This window comes from Dermacentor andersoni, chromosome 11 (assembly GCF_023375885.2).
Source record: "Dermacentor andersoni chromosome 11, qqDerAnde1_hic_scaffold, whole genome shotgun sequence".
Classification (NCBI taxonomy): domain Eukaryota; kingdom Metazoa; phylum Arthropoda; class Arachnida; order Ixodida; family Ixodidae; genus Dermacentor; species Dermacentor andersoni.
The window spans coordinates 96,038,675-96,052,206 of NC_092824.1; the positions used below are offsets into that span (position 1 = coordinate 96,038,675).

General features: G+C 49.0%; 1 protein-coding gene across 3 annotated transcripts in view; it reads left to right on the forward strand.

The window, feature by feature from the left end:
- LOC126539098 (defense protein l(2)34Fc-like) overlaps positions 1-13,532 on the forward strand; it is a 74,610-nt gene that overhangs the window by 48,548 nt on the left and 12,530 nt on the right. Inside the window, exon 1 of one of the 3 annotated variants that reach the window (XM_050185824.3) lies at positions 12,517-12,756. The exons of the other annotated variants lie outside the window; for them this stretch is intronic. The gene's annotated coding sequence lies outside the window, so the exon portion shown is untranslated. Of the gene's footprint in view, positions 1-12,516; positions 12,757-13,532 lie in introns of those variants that run through there. 3 annotated transcript variants of the gene reach the window in all.

Consider the following 13,532-nt stretch of genomic DNA (forward strand, 5'->3'; position numbering starts at 1 on the left):
AGAAATAAAAGCACCTACAGTAATCGCACGTCGACCTCTGTAAATCGGGAATGTCGTGCTGCCAAGGCAGCGATAATTAAGGTGGTAAGATTACGAAGGACACGTCGGCGGTCCAGTACGCCACGCCTGGGATTGCTCCCGCAAACGACGCCGCTGAAACTTGTGAAAGTCGTGTAGCCGCAACTTCGTCGTGCGGTAGTGACCACTTGTTTCTTGTCTAACTCGATTTTCGGAAGTCGCGCTCTCCTGCCTAGTGCGTTGAAACTCGTGACTGGGCCCAGTCAGAGAAGCACTGGTGGCTGCGAAAAAGGAGTTGGCAGCACTTGCTATGTTCTCGCATACTTGCGCTACAACGATGACAAATAGCTCGGTTAAACACGGCAGCTTGCTTCCGTCAGGACTTCTAAAGGGCCGTTTATAGTCCAACGTAACGCCCACGCGTGCGCACGTTACGTAGCCAACGTAACCGGCGGCTTCCGACGCGCCCCGACGGGCCCGGCGCCGATATGGCTCCTGAGCCATTTGCGCGTCGGAGTCGGCGGAACTTTCGCACCACAATGCAATGCGCGCGAAGAAAAAGGCGCCAACACAACTCCGCAGACGGCTTTTGCGGACGGCGCGCGACTTGACGAACGTTCTGCGCATGCTCCGAAGATAGCAGTCGACGGCGCGCGCGTTGAAGTATAGAGGGGATGGCATCTCGGCTGGCGCAGCGCAACCGACGTAGCGTGACTGACCGCGAACGACGCTCGCCCGCGCACCGATAACGTCGGACTATAAACGTGCCCTAAGGGCCATCCTTTTTTCTTTTTTTTGCCGGGGACTGCTGGAACTGCGGGAGAGAACGAAAGAACGACCGCGATAACACCCAAGATATTCCTACGGCTTGCTCACCGCCAGTGCCCGATCATCGCTGATTTGTCGTCAGCTGCTGAGTCATCAAATCGGCAGTCCTGCTCGGGGTATACGCGGTCAGCTGGCGACTTGGGTCGACATTTAGGCGCGCTCGCTCTGAACGAGTACGAGAGGGTAAACGATTCTGGTCTAGAAGGCCGTGTCCTTGCAAAAATCAAACACGATGTTCAATTTTATATCAACAGACATTGTTTTGAAGGCAACAAAAAAATGTCGGCAAAACACTACCAGATGCATTTTGTAATAACCACTTTGCCGGGTGACCGAGCAAAGCGTGAAAGGTTTCTCTTTTTTTTTTTTCTTCTTCGCGCAACGGCTGCACCACCTATGTTCACGTAACCTGTTGAATCCGCAGGCAAGCATGTATAAGTGGTTTGAAGTTTGCCGGGTAACTGCGGATTATGTAACGACATCAAAGCATGTCCCATTTACTTTATACCCGAGATCAAAATGGTTCTCCCCAAGGTGTCCATCCGTTCTGCTCTATATTTCCTAATATCAGTCGAGTAGTATGCTCGCTCTTCGATTCGTATTGCATGTTAGAATTTACTATTCGATATTGTCGAATAATCGTTTTGTTCGAATGCTATTAGGAACGACTTTCTTTCTATTTTACATGCTTCCCAGCTGAGGTGAAAGTCAGTCGATATCGTCTTTAGCTGTATCACAAACTTGACATTCACTGAAGTATACTTACGGGATTTGAATGCGAAAGCATAATTACTTTTCCAATTAACTGGTGACGTCCATGGTACGTGACGTTATACGTTATCACGTGTCCTTCACAACTCTACCTTAATCCACCATAACTGATGTTAATCCACATTACTTTAATTTGTACCAACCTTAATACACTTTAATTCACCTTAATTGCTCTTAATTTTTTTACCAACCTTAATGCACCTCGGTCTAATTTGTAACTACCTTAACCCACTTTAATTCACGTTACCTTAATTTTTACCAACCTTAATCCACCTCAATGCACCCTGCTCTAATTTGTAACTACCCTAACACACTTTAATTCATCTTCATTCATTTTAACTTCACCCTAATTCACTTTACACCACTTTGAGTCATCTTACTCGAATTTGTTCGAATTTTCGAACTTGTTCTAACTGTAATGCTGTATTACTAGGGACATCATACTATTACGGGGAACCTCATACTAGCACGCCATACTATTCCTCTTCTCCTCACAACGTCTTTGTATAGCGGTACAAACTACTGCCTAACAATACAAGGCGCTGACGACGTCACTAATGATGAAGATTGTTGTTACCACTCGTTGCGGACAACGCCAGTTTTTCTGCCTCACGGGACATATGATGATATCGCATCAATAACGCAAATAAACCTTTTATTTCTAAACAGGCTGCATGGAATCTTTATATTTCACTTTTAGCAAATGGAAATACTAGGTAATCGATTTGATATTCGCAGGTTGTTTATCTCGAATACTCGATTCTACTCGAGAGCGCCGCTATCCAAAGACTCCTAGCATTTACGCACCTAGGCAGTGAAACGAGGATGCGTAAACTCCTACGGGTTGATTGACGCAGAAGGAAATCCGCACTGGGAAAAAAAAAGCCTGCTCAATCTAGACTAATGAAAGCCGTGTGGTCGACCCACTTTTCTATCCGGCTATCAAGGCAACAGCGGTACGGTATGGCCGTCGCGAACTAAGTTACGCACGCGGTATTTGCAGATATAGTCTCGTTTCCGGGTCACATCTTGACTGTCATTCGACCGCTGGCTGCCCCAACGACAGCTGCATGCATGCGTGCGTGTCACTGTCGTGCTTCGCTTGGCGTGACCACTCCACAGTTAATTTTGTTCGCGAGTCTCTTACAAGCCGAGCAATGACCAGGCGGCCGCACTGTGGTGCTCGCTCTCGCAACGTCTTGCTGTAGGATTCAGCAGCGTCGTTCTAGGACGCTTTCTCAATGAGGAGGCGATGCAACCCAAACGCTAAAATAAAGATCCGTCGCAAATATATGCCAATATGACAACTGGCACATCAATGACGCCGAAACATTATTTATTTATTTATTTATTTATTTATTTATTTATTTATTTATTTATTTATTTATTTTTTTATTTGATATTTCTAGCCCCGAAAGCCCACACAGGGTGGAACAACACATCTCGTCGCAGTGTTGATAATAGAGCACAGCACAGCACGCAAATTTAACATTTAGACTCCCAATCATGCATATATAGTCACACAAGAACTTTATCACAAGAACCATGACGCCACTGACACCAAAATCAAGAATTCTGCCTTGCGCGTACGGCAAAAGAAAGAATTGGCAGTGGCTTAGCTCGGCTATGCCAGGATATAGTTATCGAAAGCTAAGGCATAGCATGGTTAGCCTTGGTTAATCTTGATTGCAAGTCCAGGTTAGTCTGGTTGTCTAGCTATGTTGCGGCGTTTAGCCAGTCTTCGGCGCGCTGTTCGTCTGTTTCCTGGGCGATTCGTTTCCTCTCCATCTCGTTCCGATGTCGATTCCAGGCCTCCTCCTGCTTATCAGAATTGTCGGCGTCCATACTGCCGCCTCAATTGCGGTTGCGGCGCACGCGAGCTCTCCTTTTCAATCCTCCGACATGTTATCAGGCATGCGACGCAGCTGGCGAAGCGAGCGGAGGCGGGCGCAGCGACGAGGAACGCGGTGTGACGTCATGTGCCTCCTCGGAGCACGGCCACGGCGAAATCGCAAGTTCGCGGCCAGTCAAGCTTTCGCTTTAAAATTAGGCAGAGACACTTAAGACAGCTAACACGTGGTGATCAAATGCGCGTTCCTTGTTCGCGTAAGCTGTCGCCTGCGTTCTGACGCGCCGCGGTAAGGCCAAATCAAAACACCCCAAGCGTCCGAGAAACATGCAGGACAAATGCTGAACTCGGCCGTCAGCGCTCGTCCTGTGCGTTTTGTCTTGTCTCTATCACCTCCCCATTCGCGCTGCCGTTATATAGAACATCAACCAACTCTCCAAATTTTACAACCTACCGCAATTCACGTTACATGTTTGTTCTTGCCCTAGCAATAAAAAAAAAAACAATTCACAGACAATTGCGATACTCCCTAATGCTAAATTTGAGCGCAGCTGTATTCAATGTATTCTGTATTCGTGTTTTCATTTCGCGATATGCTGGCTGGCGCAAACAATATGTCTCGTGCGGCACGTTGCAAACGGAGCGCACAGTGTGACACGACTGCCTCGCTAATCGGGAGATCGCGAGAAACGGCGCTTAGGTGACGCGTGGGCGCGATTTACAGCAGACGACGCAGACAGACCTCCGCTTACGCAGCACTTTGTTTCCATACGGATGATGCGCGCCACTCTGGCGCCATCTCGTAGCCATCGTCGCCGCAAAGACCGTCGTGCGCGGCACGACGCTTTCCTCCTCACGCTTTCGTCATGCCCTCCTCCTCCGCTTTCCTCCTTGCGCTCTCTTCGCTATTCCCGTCTTTCAACTCCCGCTGCGCTCCGTGTTCGGTTACGAGGTAGGATCATAGAGAAATAAAATGGTAGGATGTCGACGCTCGCTGCAGAAACGGGCGCCCCAGGCTACGCTCTCTAAATGAAGGAAAAAAAGAGGCTCCATGCTAACAATTACGTCGGTGCCGACGCTTGCAGCAGCTTGTGGGGTGAGGCTGGTCAAGCAGTTGTTGAGACATCTATTTTTTTTTCTTGCCGATCTTTGTTTTGTTTGCAAGAAAACTGAAATAAACCGACCTATGTGTCCTGCCAGGTTAAAGTACACGCCACCGGGTGACGCCGCCGACCCAGTGTCTCACGCTCGCGTCTCCGGTAAGCCGATAGTCCACGAAAGCCAATACGTTAGCGGAAATGCAAAACTCCACAGCGAGCTAGAGACGCAACGCGAACGTTACTGGCACCTGTGCCAAAACACCTCGCGCGATCTCGTTGCCTCACTTTAAGGCATCCTGTCGTTCTGTCGCGTTTCTTGTTTCTTTTATTCTCTTTTTTCTTTTTGTTTTAACGCTGCTTCACACCGTACAGGAGCCCCCCCAGCCTGGCCGCCTCGGTGACGTCATTGCGGAACTAACTGTACATGCAACCGTTCTCCTGGCGCGTTCATTCAGGCTCACCGAAGCCAAAGCACCGAAGCATGGTTCTCGCGATCTGTTTCATGCAGATGCTGCATCAGCGATACCGTGCTGATATATAAAGTATGCAACCCTTTCGCGAAAGAGCTCGGTAGGAGATGGTCGAACTCACATCGTCGAGGCACATCTTGCGTCGATGCGAAAGGACAACCAGGGGCAGCTTAACCGTCTTTCGTCGTCCTTGAAACGTGCCACGTTCTGACGTTGATGAAGATGAGGCTCATCAGCTGTGACACGCACCCACTAAGGGGAATAGGTCAAGAATCGGACGACAGGGGTAGCGTTAGAGAAGTATTCACTCTAGGACGAGAAATGGAAAAAGAAAAAAAATGTAAAAGAAAATAAAAGCCTAAAGAAAAGACTGGTGCGGCACTGAGCAAAATTATGAAAGAGGTAGTATCACGTGAGCTGTCCTTTTATAGCGAAGCCTGTAGCCTCTCGGTGGTCGGCGTCTTTCGTTTCCGCGTCCGTTCACAAGAATGTGGGCCGATCCCGGTGGCCGTGCGGGGCCAGGAGCAGTGGCTGGTAGGGCAGAGACTTCAAGCACTCAGCTAAGTGAGGCGATAAATATACATACGTTCCTTGGAATCATGCAAACAACATGCAGAACAACATTCTTTTCAATAAAGAACAAGCGCGAAACAAGCATTCGAACTACATGTTAGTTGATAAGGCGCTCTTGATAAAACTGCGAAGTACGTAGAGCTCCCCGCACATACGTTTCTCGGTAAAGATTATATTTGCGCAAGCTGCCGCGGCGACGGCAGCTTGCGACGTGGGGAGTGACGTCACTAGTCTCATATAAAAAAAAAACAGCCTGTCAACTGATTTCGTTGCTGTTGCAGGACCGCTAGGGGTAGACAGCAGATAGATAGGACTCCCGAGGAGCAGCCGAAGTACGAGGAGTGGCAAATTACAATTACTCATATTACTTGAAATTACCATTACTTTCATTAGTCTAAATTACCATTACTGCCATTACTCTAAAGCAATAAAGCATTGCTTATCCCCCTTAGCATTTTCTACAGCTTTGCCGTAGATCCACTTTCGCAGGGCCGGGATTGCGAGTAAATCTTTTACCTGCTTCTTGATTCAGAGTGCGCAGCTAAACCAAATAATTATATACAGTGTTGCGGTGTTTTCAGCTCATTGTTCAAATGCTAAGTTATGGTGTACTATTGCTAAAAGCTTGGGGAGTTAGTTACTGGTGTTTTGAAACATCTTAACAACGCTAAGGACACAGCACACTTTGGGCTTTTTGCTTTGTCTTCTTTAACGCTGTTTACTTGTTGCTTAGAATTATGTAGGGTTAGATGGGAATCAATAAGATGTGATGACTGGAAACGTGCACTTCCTGCAACTGATTTTCAATTCTGTACTGTATATGTATGTATGTATGTATGTATGTATGTATGTATGTATGTATGTATGTATGTATGTATGTATGTATGTATGTATGTATGTATGTATGTGTTTATTATGAGACTGTACGCCCTGATCCCCGTCGTAAGCATGTGAATCGGGCACAACAATAACTATGTCCTTCAGGCAGTGACACGGGCAGTCGGCATGCTGGCTTGGGCGAGCACTCCGTGTTGTATGCAGTGGTATGCGCTCGGTGGAAGTGACTGGTGGTTACCCCCCCCCCCCCCCCCCCGTTCTCGCTCTCTCTTTAGCATCACATGGCGCCTTCCACGTGGGAGACGGTTGTGTGAAACGCACTGAAGTGAATTAAGCCGGCTTGGTCGGCGTTTCTCGTGGCGTTGGGGCGGACGCAGCACCGAGCGCGATGTGTGGGCGCGTTTTTGAGCCTGCAAATGAGCCTCGGCGATCGGTTGCGGATTTCTGAAAATTCGTTGCACGAATGTGACCTCATACTCCAACTTTCTCGCTGTAATTCTAAGCTCCAGTTTAGCAGCAATGAGTAGTCACGAGACATGTGACGGCGGGGGTACCGTTCTGTAGCAGGATAAGTTGGGCTGTTTGTTTTTGAAACGCGGTCAAATCGTTACCTGTAGATACACTGCGCGACTGCCTCATTTATTGAACGAGGTTTCCGCCCACGAGTAAAATAGTGTTGGTTTATAATAACACCATACCGTACAGTGTGAATCACGCTTCCTAAGCGGTGGAGCGAACGGCTGCAGACTGCGCGAGCGTCCGAGGTAATCGTAGATGCGGTGTTTTAGATCTGTTTGTGCTAAATAGGGCATAATCCAAGCACGCAGCATGACCGTGCGAGACCATATTGCGGCGTTAGTGAGCGCTTTCTATTCCCCCCTACCCTTTTTTTCCCGCGGAGGAAGAGGATGAAAGCTGTTTTTTCTACTTATTCATTTTTTTTCTTATTCTTTTTTTTTAGTCTTGTTCGTCCCCTCCTCGACGACGCGCTCATCTATTTTACATAAATTGTGTCCTCACAAATAGTCGTCGGACTCTTGCGTTGCGATCCCATTTATATACTATGCCTTACAGGGCAAAAAGGCGATGCCGAAGCACATTAATGCTTATATGTATGAGGTTCCAATGTTAGCAATGAGGTTAGCAACCCCTGGTTAATAATTTGCCCTTATAGTGGGTGACCTTCATTGCAACCATGCATGATCGGAAGATCAGATCCCGCGGCCGTATTTAACGGCTTTCACATGCCCCCATGAACGGTTATGCGGAAGAGAATTTGCACGTTAGAAGTAACGAAACCTTTGGATGTATTCGCTGTAAATTCAGTTTAATTGTGCATGTCTTTTAGTGTGTGGTTTTCGTTACGTGTCCTTGTTCCGCAATTTCTCTTCTGTTCTTTTTTTTCTTTCTATTTTTGTCTCTTTCGAAGTGTTGCGAGCGTGCAATACCCTTTTGCAAGTCAAAAACGGCAGAAGCGGCTTTACACCGCGATATGCGTAAAGGGAAAGGCATTCTCTTAAACCAATGGAACTGTAGCGTGGGTAATATTTGTCTTGAATGCCGCATATCTATACGCCTTCCGTGGTTGGTCAGTGGCTATGGTGTTGGGTAGCTGAGCACGAGGTCGCGGGATCGAATCACGGCCACGGCGGCCGCATTTCGATGGGCGCGAAATGCGAAAACACCCGTGTACTTAGATTTGGGTGTACGTTAAAGAAACCGAGGTGGTCGAAATTTCCGGAGTCCTCCACTACGGCGTGCTTCATAATTAGAAAGTGGTTTTGGCACGTAAGACCCCATTGTTTTTTTTAGGCTCCGCTATATTTGTTGGCTATTTGAGGTAACGTTCAGACACTGCGCTAAAGGTGCCTTTCCGCGGCGCCAAATCACCTTCGGTGTTTGCCTGCGCCAACGACTGCGCCCTCATGTCCAAACGATCGTTCGACCACCGCGTGCCTTATCGTTCAACACTGTACCTTCTTTCGATCGGACGTTTCATTCATCATCATCATCAGCCTAGTTACTCCCACTGCAGGGCAAAGGCCTCTCCCATACTTCTCCAACTACCCCGGTCATGTACTAATTGTGGCCATGTTGTCCCTGCAAACGTCTTAATGTCATCCGCCCACCTAACTTTCTGCCGCCCCCTGCTACGCTTCCCTTCCCTTGGAATCCAGTCCGTAACTGGACGTTTCATTACTATCTCCTTAAACCAAACACTCGTCACGGTGTGGCTCCTTCCTTCCTGCGACACTTTATCACTCGCGGTTAACGGGGCCTTGCCCCGGACGTCAACGACACCCGTCGGTGCTACCGCTGGGGGGGGGGGGGGCTGCTGCTTTCTTGACTGCTTTTGTTGTTTCCGTGGCGGTTGTGCCGGTCGACGGCTCCGTTGACTTGGGCGAGGAGGAGGTCATTGGCCCACATTTCGGCGTCGGCCTGCGCTCGCTGCTGGCCGCGCTGAACAAACAGCCGAGCTGAGGAGGCCGCGGTTGAAAGGAGGAAAGGAGCGTACTCCGCCGCCCTGACCTTCCTCCTTTCCCTACTCCTGCCGCTACTCAAGTCACCGCGCGCGTGCGGTAATCCTTGCTGCGTTTTGTTTCCTCGCTATATCTCGCGTTGAATAATCCAAAACGCAATTAGCTTCCACCGCTGCGTACCCTTCTCCCCCTCCTCCTCCCTCACCTTCGGGCTGCTTACGCATGGAAACTGCAGCAAGGCTGGGCGACTTCGTTTCGCAAATCGGTGATAAGAAAGGGAAGTGGGGGAGGGTTGTACTCGGTCGACAGTTGTGGAAGAAACGTTGCTTCGGGTGGCGCGCGCGGGGAGGTCTTCTCTCCACGCGCGTCAATTTATTCTCTCTTTTTCTTGTTTTTTTTTTTTCATCTGTTAAGCCACGATGCAAATTTTCTGCTTTCTAACGTGGAATAGGCGGCGCATGTATTTGCCATCAATGAGGAAGCTGGAGAACAAGTTAAGGACAGTGCAAGGAGCGATATAACGATAAATGATAGGCGTAACATTAAGAGGCAAGAAGAGGGCGATGTGGATCAGACAGCAAACGGGGATAGCTGTTATTCTAGTTGACATTAAGGCGGAATAAAATGAACCTGGGCAGGTCATGTAATGCGTATGGCAGATAAACGCTGAACCGTAATATTTACAGAACGGCAGTGCCAAGGGAGGGGAAGCGCCGTCGAGGACGGCGGAAGAACAGGTGGGGTGATGAAATTTGGAAGTTTGCAGGCACAAGCTGGAATTGCATAGCGCAAGAGAGGGGGCAATGGCAGATCGCAGGGAGAGGTTTTCGTGCTGCGGTGGACGTAAAAATAGACTGATGATGATGATATTCGCCACAAGTGCTGCACAACTTTCTCGCAGTTACAACCGTAGCGCGGAGCACAAAGTAAGACCTCCATAGAGACGTGGAACGTTTGCTTCACGCTAAACCATTAGCCACTCACTAACTAACCTAATATCAAGCTGTCGTTACCCCACAGTTCTTATCGCGAACAGCTGTCGTTACCCCACAGTTCTTATCGCGAACAGTGAAGGTCAAACAATTTTGCTTCGTCACTGCTGTAAGGGGAAAAGAAAGGCGGAGGCGAGGTGACAGGGAAGAAATATGTCGAGAGAAACCCTTTTAATGCGTATACTTCGCGCTAAGGTTGAGGGGGTAACCGAGAGGCTCGATTTTTTGCTTTGTTACGGTAACCTTGTGTAGCAAATAGACAAGTGAAGTTATCAAAAGCTTGACACAAGGTTACCTGTTTCATTAAAACGTACAAATAATAAAGAGAATGGAGATAAAGGTGGAGTAAAAGACAACTTATTGTAGATGGGAGCCAAACCCACGCACCCTAATTCCGGATTACGTGTGCGACACTTCACCCTTAAATGGACGCTAAATGAAGATATGATTCCGAGTTAGACTGAAAGCTTACACTCCAGTAAATTCGAATTTGTCATTGGTAGCGAGAGCAGAGAGAATGACGAAAGTGGAAAACAGGAGTGGCGCCACCTACGTTGTACTATGGAACCTCTCACGCCAGGTCGGTACTGACTTATTCACTGGGTGTGGCAGGGAGGGACGTTTCATGAGGATCGCGCGAACTTGTCCGTTTTGGCGCGGGCTATCCTTATCGAGGAGCGTCAGTGGTACACCTTCGTCAGTTAATATTCTGCGCAGCAAAGTGGTATGGTGGCGCAGAGAAAAAAAAAAAGAACTATGCAATTCTTGAATTATGGGGTTTTACGTGCCAAAACCACTTTCTGATTATGAGGCACGCCGTAGTGGAGGACTCCGGAAATTTCGACCACCTGGGGTTCTTTAACGTGCACCTAAATCTAACTACACGGGTGTTTTCGCATTTCGCCCCCATCGAAATGCGGCCGCCGTGGCCGGGATTCGATCCCGCGACCTCGTGCTTAGCAGCCCAACACCATAGCCACTGAGCAACCATGGCGGGTCTATGCAATTCTAGGCGAATAATCTGTTGAACTAACTCGGCTCAATATTCTTATTTAGTGTCCCTTTGGGCAGCCATCGCGGCTATCCTCTCGTCTTTTTGTTGTTGTTGTTGTTGTTGCTTATTTATGTGCAAGACGAGCGCTTCGCGTGTGAGACAGCGCTATATCTGCGGCCGTGGCGGCGCATGTGTACCGTTCTTTCAACCGCGGGCGTCACGTGACCTGAAGGCGCGTTGTTCTCCATTTCGCCTCCTTCCTTTCTGTCTGAGAAAAAAAGAGTACCTCGAAAAAAGATAGACACACAACAAAGACTACGGTACATAGGCTTTCTTGTGCCATCTATATCGTTTATGTCACTTCTGTAAGCCACGTCTGTTCTTGTGCTATGAACTGATTATCCTAACAACAAGTGCTTGTAATTCCTCTTTTCCCGGTGGCTTAGCCTACGCCTACTGTTCCTTTAATTTTGAATAACCATCCAACAGTTGTACGCCGTTGGGGCTCTTGTTCCTTACCGTGAATATGTACACCCGCGAGCCAAGGTATACGGACCAGGTGTGCCGCTGTAAAAACCGATCTTTTTCTCAGCCTTACGAACGTAACATGAGATTGAGGACTGCAGTCCAATCCAAACTTGGCATTGTGAACTTTTCAGTGCACTCGTAAATTTCACTCTGTGCGTGCGAATTACGAAGGTATATCGCTCTTCTTTTTTTTGCGAAGCTGTGGTTTGTACACTTTCGCCTCACTGGTGTATACATATTACCCTCTCTATATCTCGACAAAAGTAAGTTACCAGACTAGTCGAACTCGACGTCAAGCTGCCGGTCGAACTCCTTCGGGAGTCGGAGCTGCTCTACCGTCACCTGTTCGCCAGCGTCTCCATTTGCTTCGCATCCTGCCTCTGTCCCTCTCTTATCCGCATATTGTGGCACGTAAAACCTCAGAAATAAATCATCCACATATTGTGAACTTAGGTAATCATAGCCAAAGATTAAAAAAAAAAAAGAACACTAGTCTCGGCCGCAGCAGTGGAGGGAAGGAGGTGGACGTGACGCAAGAACAGGCGAGAGAGTTAACCATTGTTGCGCTTACCCGTCATCACGCGTTGTTCCTTTCTCGCCTCTTCCTCCCTCTTGCGCCAATTTTTCAGCATATGTAAATAGCGCATCTACACAGCTTTCTCTCTCTCTCTCTTTCTCTACATACCGTCATCGTCACCACTAGCCATTCACTTTCCTTTTTACTATTGTTATTATCATTATTATTTTTTTTGCCAGCCTCGCTTTCCTCTACGCCGAGCAACAGGGCCTGAGTGCCTCAGGCCGTTCCTCTCTCCACTGTGCTTTCATTGGGGACCCCTCTCCGTGTTTCTATGCGACCTCCTCTCCGATATTGAAGAACCAGAGAACGAGCTCACTCTCGTCCTTACCGCAAATCTATCTCTCTCTCTCTCTCGCCCTCGCTGCCTCGACGAAAGCGAAAGGTCAGACCAAGCGCGGTCCCTCCCTCCCCACCAAATGGCTTCAACCCTCCCTCCCCCTCCCAACATGCACACACTCTCGCTACCACCCCGCTAAAGTAAAAGGCCGGACAGCGGCGTTTCGTCACAAACTAGTCAGCGGGTGAGCCCGAGATCCACTCTTGCTGCGGCGAGGCACAGTCACTCGGACTACGGAAGTCCGCGGGCGTCGAACGAGGTCGGCCGTCTACTACGTGTACGACACCCACGATCGATTGCGCGCGCCGTTCTCTAAGCCACCGGCGGTGTGCCCTCCTTTACTGCGTGCTCGACCGGGTTCTCTGGCTGCTGCTGCTGCTCCGGTGGAGATCCGAAAGGGTACGAACCTGTCAGAAGTGTGTCTGCCTACATAATAGACCCGACGATACGTACGTGTGCTGTCGCTCGCGATAACCATTGCGCATTCTGAAAAAAAACCTCCACTGCTGAGGCGCGAGGTCTACGGTTCGACTCCCGGTCCACCGTCGCGGCCTCATTCCGATGGACAGGTGGAATGCGCAAAGGCTTGAGGTATCGCTGCCGAGCTGACAAACTGAGGCCGGGTTTCTGTTCCGTTCTCACAGTGTCCTCTGCCGAATGTCTCTTGCTCGCCTTACTCGAGTGCTACCTGCACCGGAGATCAGAAAGGGCGCTAGGGCTGTCGTAAGTGGCTTCCTGCCGACTAGTGATGTGCTCTAATGAGGGGCATCACGCTGTCGGGTGTTCCGAAGGCGTCTGCGATTGAACAACGAGGTCGCGAGTTCGCTTTCCAGCTCACTGCGGTCTCGTTTCGATGGACACCGGGGGCGCCACTGAAGAGCAATTTACTCTAGTTTCTTACGACACCGCAAGGCAGTGCTAATACCGCTCTTTGTGGCTCGTTTCATCCAGTTTCGTGGCACGTAAGTTTTAAAAAATATGGATGCTGATCTCGCGATTACCACCGCCACGACCATCATTCGACCCTCGTGTCGTCAGTCGCCCGTAATCGCGTTAACCATGTCATCGCGGGTCGCATCGCACCACAGTCTAACTCGGCAACGCAATCAATGAACGCGCGGCGCTGAACGTGGTCGCCTAATGTAGATGATCGAGGAGTGTGCGTATAGCCTTCT